Genomic DNA, 16,209 nt, shown 5'->3' with positions numbered 1-16,209 from the left:
TGGCACTAGGTCCTAAGCCTGGGGTGAAATTCAAGTGGCATGGGATGTAGTTCTGCTGCAGCCTCCGTAACCCTGTTGGCTGGGGAGCAGAACTCAGGCAAGTGAAGTTGACCTCGGTCCCTTTTCCCTGAGTCTTGCTTAGCATAATTTCATTTTCAAGACAAGTACGTAAGCCTGAGCGCCCTGCCCCTGCCCCAAGCCAGACAAGCTTCAAGTCAAGAGAACTGTGGCATTGTCATTCCTGGAACAAGGTTCTATTTTGTGTTTTTGCATGCCTTCCATGTGATTTCTAGGACAGTTGTGTCAGACCTCACAGTGTGACATTAGCCACACAATGTGTCATGACTGCACAGTCTCCCTGGGAAGAAAGGAATGGTAGTCTAAACAGTTCTAGACTCCAAGGTGCCTTAGGAGGCAACAGGGCTTCCTGCTGAAGCCCAGGCCCATACCACTCAGCATTTGGCTACTTGGCTGTCACTGTGTAGGTCCCAGGTCCCCTGACTGTGGTCCCTAACAGTACACTTTTCTTTGGGCAAGGTCTAGCTGAGTCCCACACTGCTTCTTCTCTGAACAGCAGAATCCTGGGCTCCCTGTGCTGAGCCACTGATTAGGAGCCAGGGCTCTGGGTCAACAGCCTGGAGCCTGACTCCGGGCTGTGCATGTGAGAGCTCTGAGGTCAGGAACTGGACGGGCTTTTGTTGTCAGATCTCTTCTCAGCAATTCATGAATCTTCACTCCATCCTCCAATGTCAGCTTCTGTTTCTTGCACATCTTTCTCTTCTGCCACCTGACTCCATATTCCCCTATTTGATTTCCAGAGGGGCAGAGCCTGCACAGCTCAATTACTGGAAACTCCTGGCTGGGGCCTTTTTCTTCTGGCTTCCTCTTAGGTATCAGTGGATAGGCTGCCCTTGAGTCAGTGCGCATCTTCTGTCCAGTCCATGGCCATCCCTTGTTCAAGCACAGCCTCAAGCCATTTCCCTCCACAGTGGCCTACGGGGGCACATTTCCTTAGGAAGATACTTAGCTGGGGCTGACACCACTGCAAAGGTCAAGGCACTCCCTGCTCCACCTTGTCACCTCCCCAGGCCCTGGATAAACTTTATCAAGGTCAATATAACTGACTGATACATAAGAATTGCATGCTCTTGAAATTATGCAGCTGTCTTAAGATTCAAGGCGCAAATGCACCCGTTCTCCTTTGCATGAGAAGGCTCCCTGGGAAGGCTGGCATTCACAGAGCAACATCATGCCTTCCGCAGCAGTGTCTCCAAATGCTGCTCCTCACTGCAGGAGGTACCGGAGTCTGACTTTTCTCTCAATCCTGGTATCTAGCACAATGCTTGACACTTGGTGGGCCCTCATGAAACTGCCTGGGAGTAGCAATAAAAATGGAGGGATGTCAAATGAAATTAGGATGAGCCATACTGAGATGCTTAAGGTGGAATCATCTGGCCAAAGGGCGTTGGTCTGTTTCTACCATTGCTTGTTTTCCCTGGATCAGCTTTTACATTTCATTAATATTTTATATTTAATTTTCTCTGTGGTTCCCTTGAAGTGTTAACTGGTGTCCTGTGGGACAACAGTTCCATGAAATATTAAATAAATATTATAAGTGCAAAGGGATTCTGTGATCAAGTGAGTTTGGGAAATACTGAGTTAAAGAAAGTTGAATGGTTTTTTAACTGCAGGACTCATCAGAGCCTTTTATGTGTTAATGCATGCTTGTAGTCCATAAAGGTAATAGGGGCTTCTGTATTTCCCCATCCTTGTTTGATCTTGGGATAATTTTTTCTCCACGTATCTCACAGGACTAGTGTTTTGAGGAGCAACACTGAGAAATGCTACTGTAGACAGAGACTGCTATCTTTCCACTTTGTTCGATATGTGGAACTTATATAATTTGCTTATTTGTCTGATCCATTATTGATGAATTTGGGAGGCCATACAAGTGTCACCGGATAAGACTGTCAATTTTCAGAGAGGTTGCCTGCTCTTCCTGTTGGCCCACTTATTATGGGCTGTGGCTGTTAGGGTGATGGGACAGCGGCTGCAGACCTGGCAGGGGATTGGGTATTAAGTGTGTATAAACTCTGGGCAGCTTCTCTGAACTGGGTTTGGCTCATAGCATTGCCAACTGCAAGAGAACATCATGAGGCATGTGAAGGCCCCTAACTGCCTGGCTTTTGTCCTTAAGCGTATAGTGCTTTGAGACCCCAGGAAAGCTACAGTCACTAAAGGACAGGCTGGCGGGAGTGAAATATCGGGTGATGTATTACTTCTCCTGGGTTTCTCAGACTCAGCATTATTGATGTTAGGGGTCACTGCTGGATAGAGGGGGCACTGACTGTACACTGTAGGCTGTTTGGCACCATCCATGGCCTCTACCTGCTGAAGCCAGGAGGATACAGACTCCCTCCTTCTTACCCCACTGTGACCACCAAAACTGTTTCCAGACATTTGACTTTGCCAAATGTCCTCTGGGGGGCAGAGGCACCCTAGTGGAGAGCCATTGCTTTAAGGAACGCTGGACCCAAGTCTGTGAAAGGCTTTCAGAGCATATTACTCTACTCTTGGAAGAAAGAAAATAGTGCTGTCATACTCAGAGCATAGTTGGAGAGTCTCTAAGAACTCTCAACTAATGAGCTCTCCCTTTTGGGAATTTTCTTAACTCATCCTTAAGACTTGTGTATTTGTTGAGGTTCTTGGTTGCAAGTTACAGAAAACCCAATCCAAAATGGTCTAAGCAAAAAAAAAAAGGATTTTTTTGGCTCATGTAATGGAATAATCCAACATTGTGTCAGCCTCAGGCACAGCTGGATCCAGGTGCTTAAGCAATGTTAATCAAGAATTTTTCCAACCCTCTGCTCTGATTTCCTCAGGATTGGCTCCTTCCTTTGACAGGCTTCTCCCATGTGGTGGTGAGATGACTGCCAGCAGCTCTGGCCTATTCCTCATTCCAACAGATCTGATGGAAAAGGGAGAGCTTCTCTTCCCCGGCAGCTTGAATAGAAGTCCTGGCTCTGATTCCCAGCTGGCCCAGGACACTGTGCTACTCTCACTAGCTATACCTGATTCACATGCCTGTCCCTGGAGCCTCGGGGGAAGGCCACACCAATTGAACCATTCAGTTGGCCATGGTGAAGGGATGGTTCTCCCTTGATGGTTACTTAAAGAGCAGTCGGTGGATGCTGGTCAGGCAAGCACCTTTATTGCCCCATTAATAATTAAAGCTAAAACATAGTAACCAATAATGCCAGACCCCACTTGTGGAACGTGGACTCTTTTCCAGATCCTATGCTGCATTATTGCTAATCTCTACCAGTATCTTGAAAGGTAGCTATTGTCATCGCATTTTACAGATGGCTAAATGGAGTCTCAGAGGGAGATGAAAAGTCAAAGTCACAATCAAAGCCATACAGCTGGGCAGTGGCCGCACCAAAGACCTGGGGCACACTTTGCCTCCTGCAAGGCACCCTCCCTAACCACCTTGCTCTGCAACAATCCAGAGGTTTTCACGAGATCTCTTTGGTGATATTCTGGAAAGAGGTGGAGGGGTAGTGGAGGGCCACCACCCTTCAGGTCACTGCCCTACCTGTTCAATCTGGTGCCAGTCTGTGACAGTAATCCCTAAGGGCCTTCCTGACACAGTAGGACAGGGAAGGCTTAATGGGCATTTTCTGGCTTTACCCTGTTTTACCTGCTTGGTCCATTTTCCTGGCCTTCTCCTTTATCTGCTGCTGCTTTTCTATCCTCATTTCCCTGGGTGTATTATTAATAATAGCTAACATTTCTAGAGAGCTTACCAGGTGCTGGGCATTTTGCCAAGGAATTTCCATGATATAATTTCATACAATTTTCTCAAATAGCATATCAGGTAGATGCTACCCTGGTACCCATTTTACAGATGTAGTAACTGAGATTTGGAGAGGCTAAGTGACATGTCCAAAGTCACCCCACCAGAAGATGGGAGACCTGGAGTTTGAATCCAGGAAGTTCTCACTGCCTTTACCATGACATAAAACTTCAGAAATTGCAAACCTGTGGCCTGTGAGTCCAATTTGGCTGACAGTTATATTTTGTTTGGCCCACATAGCACTTCAAAAAACATTTGAATTGGTTGCCTATGTTTAAAAATTGGGAACCTGCACATTAAAAAACAATCCATTCTTTCCTACTTCTCTTGAAAAAAAAAAAATCAGAAGACTGGCAACACAGGGCCTGCATTCCTGCTGGGTAGAGACCGGCTGGGGCTCACAGCTCAGTCCCAGCTGTCCCCAGCTCCGCAGTCCCCGCCACTCCTGTTGCTTTCCCAACACCAAGGCTCAGGGTCACATCACGGCTCATCCAGTGTGTCCTGTTGTTTCCTTTATGCTCTTTATGCTTTACCTGCGTGGCCTTGGAGGGCATCTGAGCTTGCTGTCCTCCTCCCTGTGGCAGTCCCCTCCCAGCTTCTGACCACGAGGCTGGGGTTTTGGCTAGTTGGTCCCCACAAATTTAGGAAAGACTGCTCACTGGTGAAGGTGTGACTTAAGCATTCGAACAGCTGGGAAGAGCCCTACTTTTCCTTTCCTCCAGTGCCCCCACCACTGCTCATCCCCACCCCCCACCATCGTGGGTTTACTGGCCGTCTGGGGCCACCTTGGCAGTGCTTGCCCTGGGTACATGGCCGTTTCTCCTTGCTTCCCTCAGAGCCCCCTGCCATTTTCCCTAATCCTCCTCAGGAGAACCATCATTTGGATTATCATGAAACCTGAGCTCATGAGCATGAGGCATAATAAGCCTTTACAACCGACGGACCATTTCGTTTCTGCCCAGTTCTGTTTGTTTAAACTCTGTGCTGGCAGGACCCCGGCTCAGAGCTCCATGGCATTCTCGGGCAGCTGTTCTAGCCTGTTGCAGGGGCCTGTGCTAGGAGCCAGGACAGGAGAGCTGGTGGCTGGGATCCTGGCAATGGGGGTGGGGGGCGTTTCACAGGTGTGCTCAGAGGGGAGCAGGGCTTGGGGTGAAAATTACAGCTCACAGTGCTTTTGTAAATGGCACTTACAGGCCCCATTCAGAGGAACACTGAGGCTCACAGAGGTGGAGGCACTTGTCCAGTATCACAGAGCTAGTTAGGAAGGGAAAAGAAAAGAAACATTTGATAGCGTTTACAGCTTAAGGATATGCCACGTCTCAGGCAGGTAGGTGACCATGACAGGGATGATGACAGCACCGGGCAAGCACAGTGGGGCGGGAAAGATCTTGGAGTGAGGACGTCGTAACCTGTCAAGGTGGTATCTGGCTTCTGTTACTGCATGAAGGTCTCACCTGGAATCACAGAGTGGTTAAGCGCAAGAATGTTGGCATCTGCAACCTGAGTCCTGGCCTTGCTACTTCCACACTGAGTGGACTTAGGGGATTCACGTCACCTCTGGGAGTCTTAGTTTCTCATCTGCAGAATGGGAAGGGAGGAGGAGAGAGGGAAGGGTAAATCAGAGGAATTTTGTGAGGAATAAATGATATGGAGCATGATATATAATGCTTGCTTGCAACACTTGCCGAATAAATGCTAATTTTTTGGTTTCACCCTGAAGTCTTGGGCTGAAGCCTGCACATAGCCGGGCTTCAGCAAACACCATCCAGAGCCCTTATTGGAAAGCAATGTCCAGAAGCTAGGTTCAAACTCAAGCCCCTGTGTGACTCAGGGTCCATCACATGCAGGGCCCCTGCTTCCTGGTTTGTAAAGGTCAGCCCTGCCTTGAAGATTTGTTGGGGGCTTAGAGAGACCATGATTAGTACTGAGACCTTTCTCCTGCCCAGGCAGGGCTGACCTCTGAGGATCAGGATCACACACCCATTTCCTTTCCTCCAGGAAATCAAGATGAGCGAGATGAGATCTCATTCTCAAAGCACATCTGTGAAACTGGAGGGATTTTTGCACAAGTAGGAGCTAATTTCATGGAGAGACAAGGAAACAGAAAGGCAGGCAACCTCTCTTTAGAGCTTACTATGTCCACATGCTTTGCTTATGTCAGGAGTATAAACTTCTCAATCACAAGCTCCAGCATGCAAAAACGCAACCTTGCTTCTAGAACACAGGCTGGCAACTCTGGTTTTGAAGTCGCCTTCAGGCAGGACTGTCCCTCCATCCCTCTCCCAGGGATGATGGTGGGGAGTCTACCCTAGCACTTCTACCCTAGCACCTGTCCACTTCTCTCCAGCCCAGGCCTGGTGACTGTTCTACCAAATGGTGGCCTTGACCTCTGACTGCTGGTCCTGGAGCCTGCAAGACCTCCGAGACCTCTAGCTTCTGGACAGGCTAGGCCTGCTGGAGTGTCCCAGGGAATGTGGGGACTTGCAGCTCTCATGCTGACAGCCAGTGCTGCCATCTGCATAGCCCTCTAGGGCCCCTGCGGTGGGGGCACATCCACCTTCCCATATTCCAGGAATGCTGCTGCCTTTGCACTCACCCTTGGGGTTGGAAATAGCCGGGAACCTAAGTGTTCAGGGAGATGGTTACTTGCTTCAGGTCATTCTGTCTGGGAATTCAGTGGTCAAAGCCAGGGCTGTCTGAGTCCAAAACTTGCCCTCTTTTGACTTTATGGCTCTACCTTGAACCTGCTGTTTGCAAGAAACCCAGGAGGATCCTTATCAGTTCTGCCTAACAGTTCACAGGGAGTGCTGTGGGAGTCCTTCCATTTCCCTGGAGAAAACAAACCCTGGAGGGGAAGTGACTTTCCCAAGACCACACAGCTAAGAGGCAGAGTCGGGATTCAAGCTCAGCTTCCCTGTGCTCAGTTCACTGCTCCTGTCGTCCCAGTCCTGGAAGGCCTCCTGCCTGGGGAAGCTGTCGCCCCGAGTCTGAGGATGACATGGATGTCCACTGGATGTCATTATTTCTCTACCAAAAGCTAACTAGGCCTTCTGTTTGGCAGGACAATAGGATATTCCCCCTTCCCAGGGGAAGAAAGTCACAGAGGGGATGCTCAGGTGTGGACTCCCTCTCCTTCTGGCTCACAGACAAGAGGTACAGCCTGCTCCTTGTTTTTCTAGGGTGGGGAAGGTCTGCACAGCTGAACCCCTCCCTCCTGGTGATCACTGCGGCCCTTCATCATCCCCCATGGCCTCTCCCCATAACCTCGGCCCCAATCCCCCAATTAACACTCCTTTGCCCCAGTCTCTCCAAAAGCATACTTCCAAAATATTCTCTCCCCATGGGAACAGGCTGCCCTCTCTCTCCGTGGGCTTCATGTCAGTTCAGAGCCATTTCACCAGGCAGGGAGGCTCTGCTGTGCCCTGCCCTGCCTGGTGCTGAGGATACAGGTTCTGGCCCAAGCGGGAGGCTGTCAGGAGCTGGGCAATGTTAACTCGTTGAGGTCTGGGCTGTGCACGGAGATTTCAGGGGAAGGGAGCTGAGGCATTTCTGGGGGAATCACAAAGGTGGGGAGGAAGTTGGGAAGAGTAGGGGAAGGACATTCTGAGGTACAGCACTTCAAAATGAGAGGGCATGTGTGCTGGGAAGTGGTGTTGGGTTGGAGCCTCAAGTGGAAGCCAGGGAAGGGTGGGCAATGGGAAGGTGGCCACAGAGAAGAGCTTCCTTGAAGAAGAGGCCTGGAGTCCCTGCCATCACCTCCAGTACATGCCAGGCAGTGCTGAGCCAGGACTCAGCGCACCAGACAGACTTGGCCTCTTGTCCTTTGACCCAACTATTAGCAAATGACTTTGGGAAAGTCAGTTGATCTCCTTAAGCATCAGTTTTCTCATGTACAAAATGAGAACACCACCTAAGAAACAGTGGGGCCATAGAAATGGAAAGTACTTCAGATAAAGCAAAAAAGGGCCGCTCTGGTGTTCATCAAATGAATGTTATGATACCGTTTATCAAAATAATCTTTATTAAACATTCCAAGAGTGAGGCCCAAATGCCTGATGGACATGTAGGAATGGAGAAAAGATCTGCATTAATGAAGGGAGGCAAATTTGACAATAATCAGTTGCAGTAGGCTGAACGGTGTCCCTCCCCAAATTCCTCTGTGGAAACCCTAAGCATTAGTACTTCAGAATGGGACCGAATTTGGAGACAGAGTCTTTAAAGAGGTGATTCAGTCAAAATGGGGTGTTAGGGTTGACCCTAACTTAATTTGACTGGTACCCTACAAAAAGAAATTTGGACACACCAAGATATCAGGTATGCAAGCACACAGAGAGAGGACCATGTGCAGACAGAGGAAGAAGACTGCCATCTGCAAGTCAAGGAAATAGGTCTCAAAAGGAACCAACCTGCTGACACCTTGAACTTGGACTTTCAGCCTCCAGATCTGTGAGAAAATAACTTCCTGTTGTTCAAGCCACCCTGTCTGTGGTAGTTTATTAGGGCAGGCCTAGCAAACCAATACACCACTGAAACCTCATTACAAGAGGGAAGGGAAGGAATTTATTCCTTTGTTCAGCAAAACTTGATTGGATGCCTACCATGTGCTAGCTAGGCACGTCTCTAGACACTGAGGAAAGAGCAGGGAATAAGGTAGGCAGGCAGGCAGGCAGCCAGACAGAAAATGTGTCCAGCACTTTCACATCTAGTCTCCCCTGTCATTGTCCCACCTATCCAGTGAGGAAACAGGCTTAGAGTGGTAAAAATGACTTTCCAAGAATGCATAGCAAGTAAATGTTTGAGCCCAAGATGAGTGTCAGATCCATAGCATGCTTTCTTTTCATGGTCCCTTGTGGTCTCCGCAGGACTGAATTTTCTTATGTTGTATTAATTAGGATGTATTTGGCTGCAAGTAATAAAATAACCATCTAACAGCAGCATAAGCAATAAAGACATCTCACACTAGATATCTGCAGGTAGGCAGCTGGTCCCAGGTTGGTTCAGTGATTCAAAGTTAACACTGAGGACTCTCCCTCTTTAAACTGCCATCCTTTAGGTATTTCTTTTAAGAATCCAGTCTTATCACCCCATAGTCTTAAGAAGGCTGCCACAGCTCAGAGCATCATGTCTTCACATAGCATGTTCAAGGCAAGGCAGAAAGTAAGGGCTTTCCATTCTCTAGAGAGGGAAGACTTCCCCAGAGGCCTTAGCAGACATCTCTTTGACCAGAACTGGGTCACATGATTGGCCTTAGCTACAAAGGATGGGAAAGTGAATCTTTCATAAACTAAAGGGGAATGGGGGCACCCTGGCTTTCTTAGATCAGTCACGTGTCTGCTAGGGCTGGGCACAGCCTACTAAGATGGGACTTCTGTCCGCAAAGAGAAAGTGGGAGGCTGCCTGACCCGGGCTGGCGCATCTAGGTGTGTGGGCCCTTTCTGGCCGTCTCCTCTTCAAATGACTGCATTATAGACGTGAGGGAGGAAGTAAGTCCGCCCAGCGCTTGCTGTGGCCCCGCTGTAGCGGCTGTCGCTGCGGCCAGGCGGAGGGGATGACTTGAGGCTGGGGTGTCCTCAGTGCCCAAGGAGGAGGGAGAGAACAGGAAGCTTTGGGCAACGGGGCGTGTGGCCCCGAGCCCCTGCTAAGATTTGTTCTGAGAGTGAAGGTGCCAACGTGGGGGAACAAATGAAGCTTCAGTTGCAGGGATCGCCTGCCCTGTCACCCATGTCCTTTACCCTGCAGTGCCCCAATACATTCCTTCTGGAGCCTGGTTCCAGTAAAAATGTTGTCTCTGCCGAGGTTTGAACATGCTTTCTGTTGTCGGAAAATGAAAACTATGCAACCCGATGTGTTTCTCTTTCGGCCTTAGCTGCCAGAAGCCAGAGCCAAACATGTCGCCCAGGCGCTGGGGGCCCGGCTCCTTGGTTTCCCCAGCGCTGCTCCGGCTTCCTCCGGGGGGCGCTGTTCAGGTTCCCCTGAACTTGTGGGCGCCTCCAGGCCCAGGCTCAGGCCCGTGGGTAGGGGGTGCACTGGAGAGAAGCTCAAGGGCTTGGCCGACTTACCTCAGGAGCACAGAGGCATCGAACCTGCTCAGGCGGCTTCTGAAGCTCCGCCCCCTCTGATCTTAAACGCGACAGCACAGGGGCGAGGAATGGGTTCCGTCAAAGCCGAAACCAAGCACTATGGCGATCTTAACGACCCCTGAATCACTGAATCCACCGTGTTTTTCCACTTTCAAGTTGTTTCGGGCTGCTGTGGAGACACGCCCTTCCTGGGTTTTATGGCTTCGCTGTCCGGGCTGTGGGGAGGAGGCGTGTTTACTTTTCGCAGGGAAAATAGCGGTTAAGGTGGGACGGGTGGACCTGATTAGTAATTGGGTGATTTATCCCATGGACGTTCTTTGGGTTTTCCTGGTGGTTTGAACTTTGGCTGAATGAAATAGCAGGAGGGGGTAGGAGAAAAGTGGCTTCCAGGAGGAAAGGGTAGGGCTGGCCCAGAGCTAGACAGGTGGAGATCTGTGAAGATCGCAGATGGAGGGAAGATGTCGCTCCAGCCCTTGTCTGAGACTCTTCCTCTGTGTTCGTTCACCCGCTTTCTTGCTAACCCACTGGAGCCTACGTTCAGGGCTTCAAAATTCTGAGCATCTTCCCTGTGCTGGGGAACGAGCACACCTGTTGTGCAGTGTGATGAACAGGCATTCCTTTCCTCAGAGGAGAGCCCGGACTCCACAGGCGGAACAGGTCATTCCCAACAGGGGAGTGTGCACAGGACATGAGGTGATAATCGTTAATGCTTGTGAGGTGTTCTGCATGTACCAATCTTACAAGTGTTTTTCACGTATTAAATTGTTCATTTAATCAACAATCCTAGGAGCTAGGTCCTGAGAAAATGTACATAACTTATACAAGGTCACCCAGCAGACAGATTTGCACCTAGACGGTCCGTCTAGCCTTTTACCATCACATTATCCAGCTCCACTTTGGAAATGAGGTGGGTCTGCCTCAGAAAAGGATTCCCAGAAAGAGGGATGATTAAATCTAGGTCTTGAGGAAGGTATAGGGAAGTTTGAGGTAGAGGAAGTGATAGAAAAGAACCCCAGAGCTGAGGATGCCTGCCCATGCCAGGAGCTGCCCAGGGAAATGGAGGAGAGGCAGGCAGGGCCAGAAAATAAAACTTCTTTGAAGGAGGTGGGTGAGATTATCTGATTTTAAATGAAGAAAGAGCTCAGGCAGCTCAGTGGAGGACAGACTGTGGGTGGGGTTAGATCAGAGCTGGCAAGAGTGGACACCTGCTGTTTTGGCTTTTGGTATCCACTCTCCCTTTGGCCCCGATCATCGTTGGGGACTCCGCCCCTCCAACCACTCTGCTCTCAGGTCATGCAGTTTGCCTGACTCCAGCTGGACTTGAAGGGTGGGCCCATGACTCAGGTCTGCTCAGTTATCCTCACCCACTGCTTTGACTGTGGGGATTGGCTCAGGAGTGTACGTGTTACCCAAGTCAGGCCAGTGAGACTCAATTCTGGGATTTTTGTGAGGTTTGTTAGGGAAAAGAGACTTTCTATTGAGGTTGCTGAGCTGGGGATGTAAGCTTGGAACTACAGGGCCCACACTATTGTTATATGAGAAGCCTCTGCCTGAGAATGAAGCTGTATTCATTTGCTAAGGCTGCGTAACAGCCTTATTGGTGATTTAAACAACAAAAATGCATTTCCTCATAGTTCTGGAGGTTGGAAGTCCAAGATCAAGGTATCAGCAGGGTCAGTGTTTTCTGAAGCCTCTCTCCTTGGCTTGCAGATGGCTGTCTTCTTCTGGTGTCTTCACATGGTCTTCCCTCTGTGTCTGTATGTGTTCTAATCTCTTCTTACAAGGACACCAGTCATTCTGGATTAGGGCTCATACATGTGTCCTCATTTTACCTTAATTACTTCTTTAAAGATCCTGTCGCAAAATACAGTCACCTTCTGAGATACTGGGGGTTTAAGACTTCAACACACAAATTTTGAGGCAGCACAGTTCAGCCCATAACAGAAGTTAACAAAGAAAAAAAACAGACATAGAGTAAGAGACCTGATGTTATTTGAGCTACTGGATCCGAATGTACCTGAAGCTGAACTAATATTATTCTGGATTCTGAGTTTCATGAGCTAATAAATACCTAATTCCCCCCTTTTTCTTCTTAAACTAGTTAAGTTGGCTTTCTGTTACTTACAGCTAGAATTTCTGAGTAATACACAGGGGAACCAGTTAGTAAAGTCTTAAGATACTCTACCTCTAATTAAATTTCAACTTGCAAGGTTAGTTCTTGCATTTGTACCCAGTTCTGTCCAATTCCAATAGCTAGAGGCAGAAAATACAGAAAAAAATCAGCTGAGTTGGCACCAGCCCCTTCTCACCTAGGCAGGAATTTCCACCTTAGCTCTGAAGCCCTGGAAGACAAAATGGGAGAAATCTCCCTTACCACCAATGTTCCTAATGTGGAGAATAGGCTGGGGTGCTAGCAGGTAAAATAAGAATGTAGTTTGGGTTTAAAAAGTCTTTCAAGAAGGGAAGAATCATTTTGAAAAGACTTGGATGGGGCTGTGGAGAATGAGCTATGATTATCTCTTTACAGGTTGACACCTTTCTGTCTGAGGCTCACACAGAACTCAAAAGGAGCAACAGCTTTGCTCAGCGGATCACAGGCAGGAGTGACCCAACAAGCATTGTACTGGGCATGACTTCCTGAGATCTCAGGTGGGAGGCTGAGCAAGCAGGGGCCACAGCTGAGTCGGTCCCTCAGAGCCACCCAAAGACAGGGAGAAAGAAATAGAAATGGGGTGAGGAGGAAGTCTAGCATCAAGTCCCTTTGGCCTTGAAGTGGATGCCCTGACTCTTGCATGGTTTTTATCTCTGTCATTCTCATTGCAGCTGAGACCAGCTCAGGGTCTTTTCCAACAAGAGTGTTTTTGAGGGGCCTATGACATACCAGGCCTGTGTGTCCTTCAGGGGGGTGCAGAGGTGGCCCTGCTGGCAGTACGATGAGGACTCCATAGCCTTATGGATTTAGACACACCAGTGTTCACTTGAAGCTCTGGGCCTGACCAGTCTCATGGCTTGTGGTGAATGACTTACCCTTTTATCCTCACTAGTGGCGAAATGATACTGGATAATTGCAAACTCACAGTCTTCTCGTGAAGCTTAAGGGAAACCAAGTAGTAATAAAGGGACAACCTCTGGAGTCTGGGTTTGAATCCCAGTTCACTTACTCAGCTGGGTGACCTTGGGCAAGTCACTTACCCTCTCTCAGCCTCAATTTCTTAATCTATAAAATGGGCAATAGTACTTACCTCATGGGTTAAACGTGAGAACTGAATCAAAGAATGCAAACTTCGTGAGGGTAGGGTTTTTTTTTGTCATTTTATGTTTTTCCCCCTGCAGTTCCTGGGACATAACACCAAATAAATGGGAACAATTATTGTTATTAGTAATTATGACTGTCCGGCACTGGTTGAGACTATGCTGTGGCATCCCAATGGGCTGTCTGTGGGCCTGTGGTCCAGGGGGTGAAGACAAGACCACCACACTGGCAGACTTAGCAAACTGCCTCCTGGGTTGGGGAAAGGTCCCGATTCTGCAAGACGGAGCATGAGCAGAGGCTAGGGGATGTCCGGGGTCCTGATTAAGCACTTCACGTGCGTCAGTTATCTACATCCTTGCCACATCCCATAAGCTAGATTCATTTATTACCCCCTTTTCACAGATGAGAAAGCCTGAGGCTCAGGCAGGAAGGGGCAGTGACTGAGATCATACCACCAAGGAGTGGAATGGCCAGGGTCCAAACTGCATTTGTACAGCTCCAAACTCCTTGTTTTTAAACAAGGGGATGCAGAGAGGAAACGGCTTAGGGAGAGGTGGAGGGCGGAGCCAGCGGGTGGAGGCAGGTCCCTAAAGGCATGAGCGCAGCGCCGCGCAGCAGGCCAGGGCCCCCTCACTTCGCGCGGGGCTGTGTCCCACTGCCCCGCGCCTCACCGAATGCTTTAGCAGGCGACTCGATCGGCCGGCTCTCAGCCGGAAGAGGCCCCTAGGGTCTCCTTACTGGTGGAGAATGGAGCTCAGAAACCACCCTGCCCCTGCCAACACCGGCCTTCGGAGGCAAATAAAACGCACCCTGCGCTGGGTCAGCAGCGCCCGTTGCACTAAAATCCACCCACTGAAGGGTCCTTTTCCTTGTGAACCCACCAATAGCGGAGGAGAAGGGGGCCAGGGCGACCAGAAGCATTGCTGCCGTTCTCCTAGCCAACGGCGAGCAGAGGGGCCTCTCGGGTATCCACCCCCCCCCACAAGGACAAGGCCCGGGCCTTTCTGAGAGGTTGGGGTCGGCGGTGGGGCTCTGGGCCCTGCCTGCCCTGACAGGGACTGAGCAGAGACAGTCCTGCACTCCTTATTGTTTGTTTGTTTATATCTGGGAAAAGAGATACATTCGGGAAAACTACAATTAAAAATGCATTATCAGGAAAAGAATTTCTTGGATGGTTCTCAGAATCAGGAAGAAGGTGGAAGCAGCTTAGGCAGGGAGCAGGGACCTGAGGCGCCGAGAACCCGCGGTGACGGCTCCTTTTAGAGCAGAGCTCCGGGCACCGTGCCAGGGGACACCTGCGGTCACCTGCGGTGCTCCCAGCCCCGGGCCTCGGTGCTGCGCCTGGGCTCAGCGCCCCCGAAGGCCTCCCTAGCCATCTCTCCCTCTGTGCCTTTGGGTCGCTCCTTCCAGAGGCAAATTCCTCATAAACAGGGTTGAGGGAAAAACACAGGATGCCCAGTCACACTGAATCTCCGATTTAAAACAGTTTTTTAGTAGACGTAAAGGTTATTTCTCTGAGATTCAAATTTAAATGGGCATTATGTATTGTCCTTTTTTTAAATTAAGGTATCATTGATACACAATCTTATGATGGTTTCACATGAGCAACATTATGGTTACTACATTCACCCTTATTATCAAGCACCCCCCAACACACACCCCATTGCATTCACTGTCCATCAGGGTAGTAAGATGCTATAGAGTCACTACTTGTCTTCTCCGTGCTATACTGCCTTCCCCATGACCTACCTATATTGTGAGTGCTAATTATAAGAGCATTGTATATTTTTATTGGCTAACTCTGGCCATTCTACCCAGAGGGCTACACTTGGTGGGAGGGGACACCTGCCCCTTCTACTTCTATAGTAAGAACGCCAATCTTGAAGGATTGGGCTGACCATGTGTGGTTGGATGTAGAAAAGCCAGAAAAGCAAGCATCAACTGTGATTCCCCAAAACCTCCCATTTAAAAAAAAAGTCACCTGCCTGACTTTTTTTTAAAGCTGCCTTCACCCAGAGAGGGCCTGGGTGGTAGGAGTGACTCACTCAGTTACTCCTTTTCTGCACCCAGTTTTCATAACACAAAAGATGACCCCCTCCTCCCACCCCCCGAGTTGGAGGCAGAGAATTCAAGAATCTTTTTGGAACGATCCTGAAGTTCTTACCAATGCATCCTTGTCACTCAAGACCAGGTGAAGGAAGGAGCTGAGTTGAAATGGAAATAATCTACGGCGTTGACTGTCTAGACAGCGCTCGATTTTCTGGATGGGGAGGAAAGCAGACAGAAGCCGGCTTTGGCCAAAGCTGAAACCCAAGCCATCATCACCCGTCCTCCGAGCCATCCTCAGACTTGGCTGTCTGGGCTGGCGCCAGAATTGGCCTGGGGCTGTTTCTTGCTCCAGTTTCAAAGGATTCAGGCTTCCACGGAGGGAAAAGCTTGAATTTTTCACAGTGAGAAATTTAATGAAAGGTAAGAAACAGTTGATGCTTCCTTCTCTTTTGGATCTTTGTGTTTGCGGGAACATGGTGAGAGAAAATGAATATTTTAACCATAAGGCTTTGGCCGGAGATCAAGTTTTGAAAGGAAGGCATCTACTAATTGAAAACATCATTTTTGGGGTCCTTAAATCAGGGGAAACAGGTGCAGGTTTGTGGTTTTAGAGAGAGTATTTCTTTTGAAAAAAAGAAGGAACAGTGTCCCAGATAAGGTCCCTCTGAAGCCAGTAGACCTTTACTTTTCAGCCCTTATTTACTTAGAAGGTGACTGGAAAGATTAACTGAGAGTTTAAAAGAAAAATCAACTCTCACCTTTCTAAGTAACATTCCCAATCCTCTCTTTTTTTCCTTTTTGATAATGTTCTCTTGTAATACTGTCCATTCATTCCTGAGTGGATTCCCACACCTCATCTACTTTCATTCTTAATCTTGTGAGGAAAAGCCTAGGCCTCTGCTCTCTTTTCATACAAGGTCAACAGAGCTGGCATTTCTCCTCCACTATGGTGTTATTTTTCCATGTTTTCT

At 49.0% G+C, this 16,209-nt stretch overlaps 1 long non-coding RNA gene across 2 annotated transcripts in view; it reads left to right on the top strand.

Annotated features, from left to right (window-relative positions):
* The window catches only part of LOC118911995 (uncharacterized), a 45,204-nt gene that overhangs the window by 4,442 nt on the left and 24,553 nt on the right, over positions 1 to 16,209 (top strand). For both annotated transcript variants that reach the window (XR_008993702.1, XR_008993703.1), the window contains exons 2-4: positions 6,918 to 7,009; positions 12,464 to 12,585; positions 15,376 to 15,658. This is a non-coding gene — a long non-coding RNA (uncharacterized LOC118911995). The remainder of the gene's footprint in view (positions 1 to 6,917; positions 7,010 to 12,463; positions 12,586 to 15,375; positions 15,659 to 16,209) is intronic.

This window comes from Manis pentadactyla, chromosome 2, assembly GCF_030020395.1.
Source record: "Manis pentadactyla isolate mManPen7 chromosome 2, mManPen7.hap1, whole genome shotgun sequence".
Taxonomy (NCBI): Eukaryota; Metazoa; Chordata; class Mammalia; order Pholidota; family Manidae; genus Manis; species Manis pentadactyla.
The sequence above is the reverse complement of the archived record's forward strand: the minus strand, read 5'-3'. Positions and strand labels throughout refer to the sequence as shown.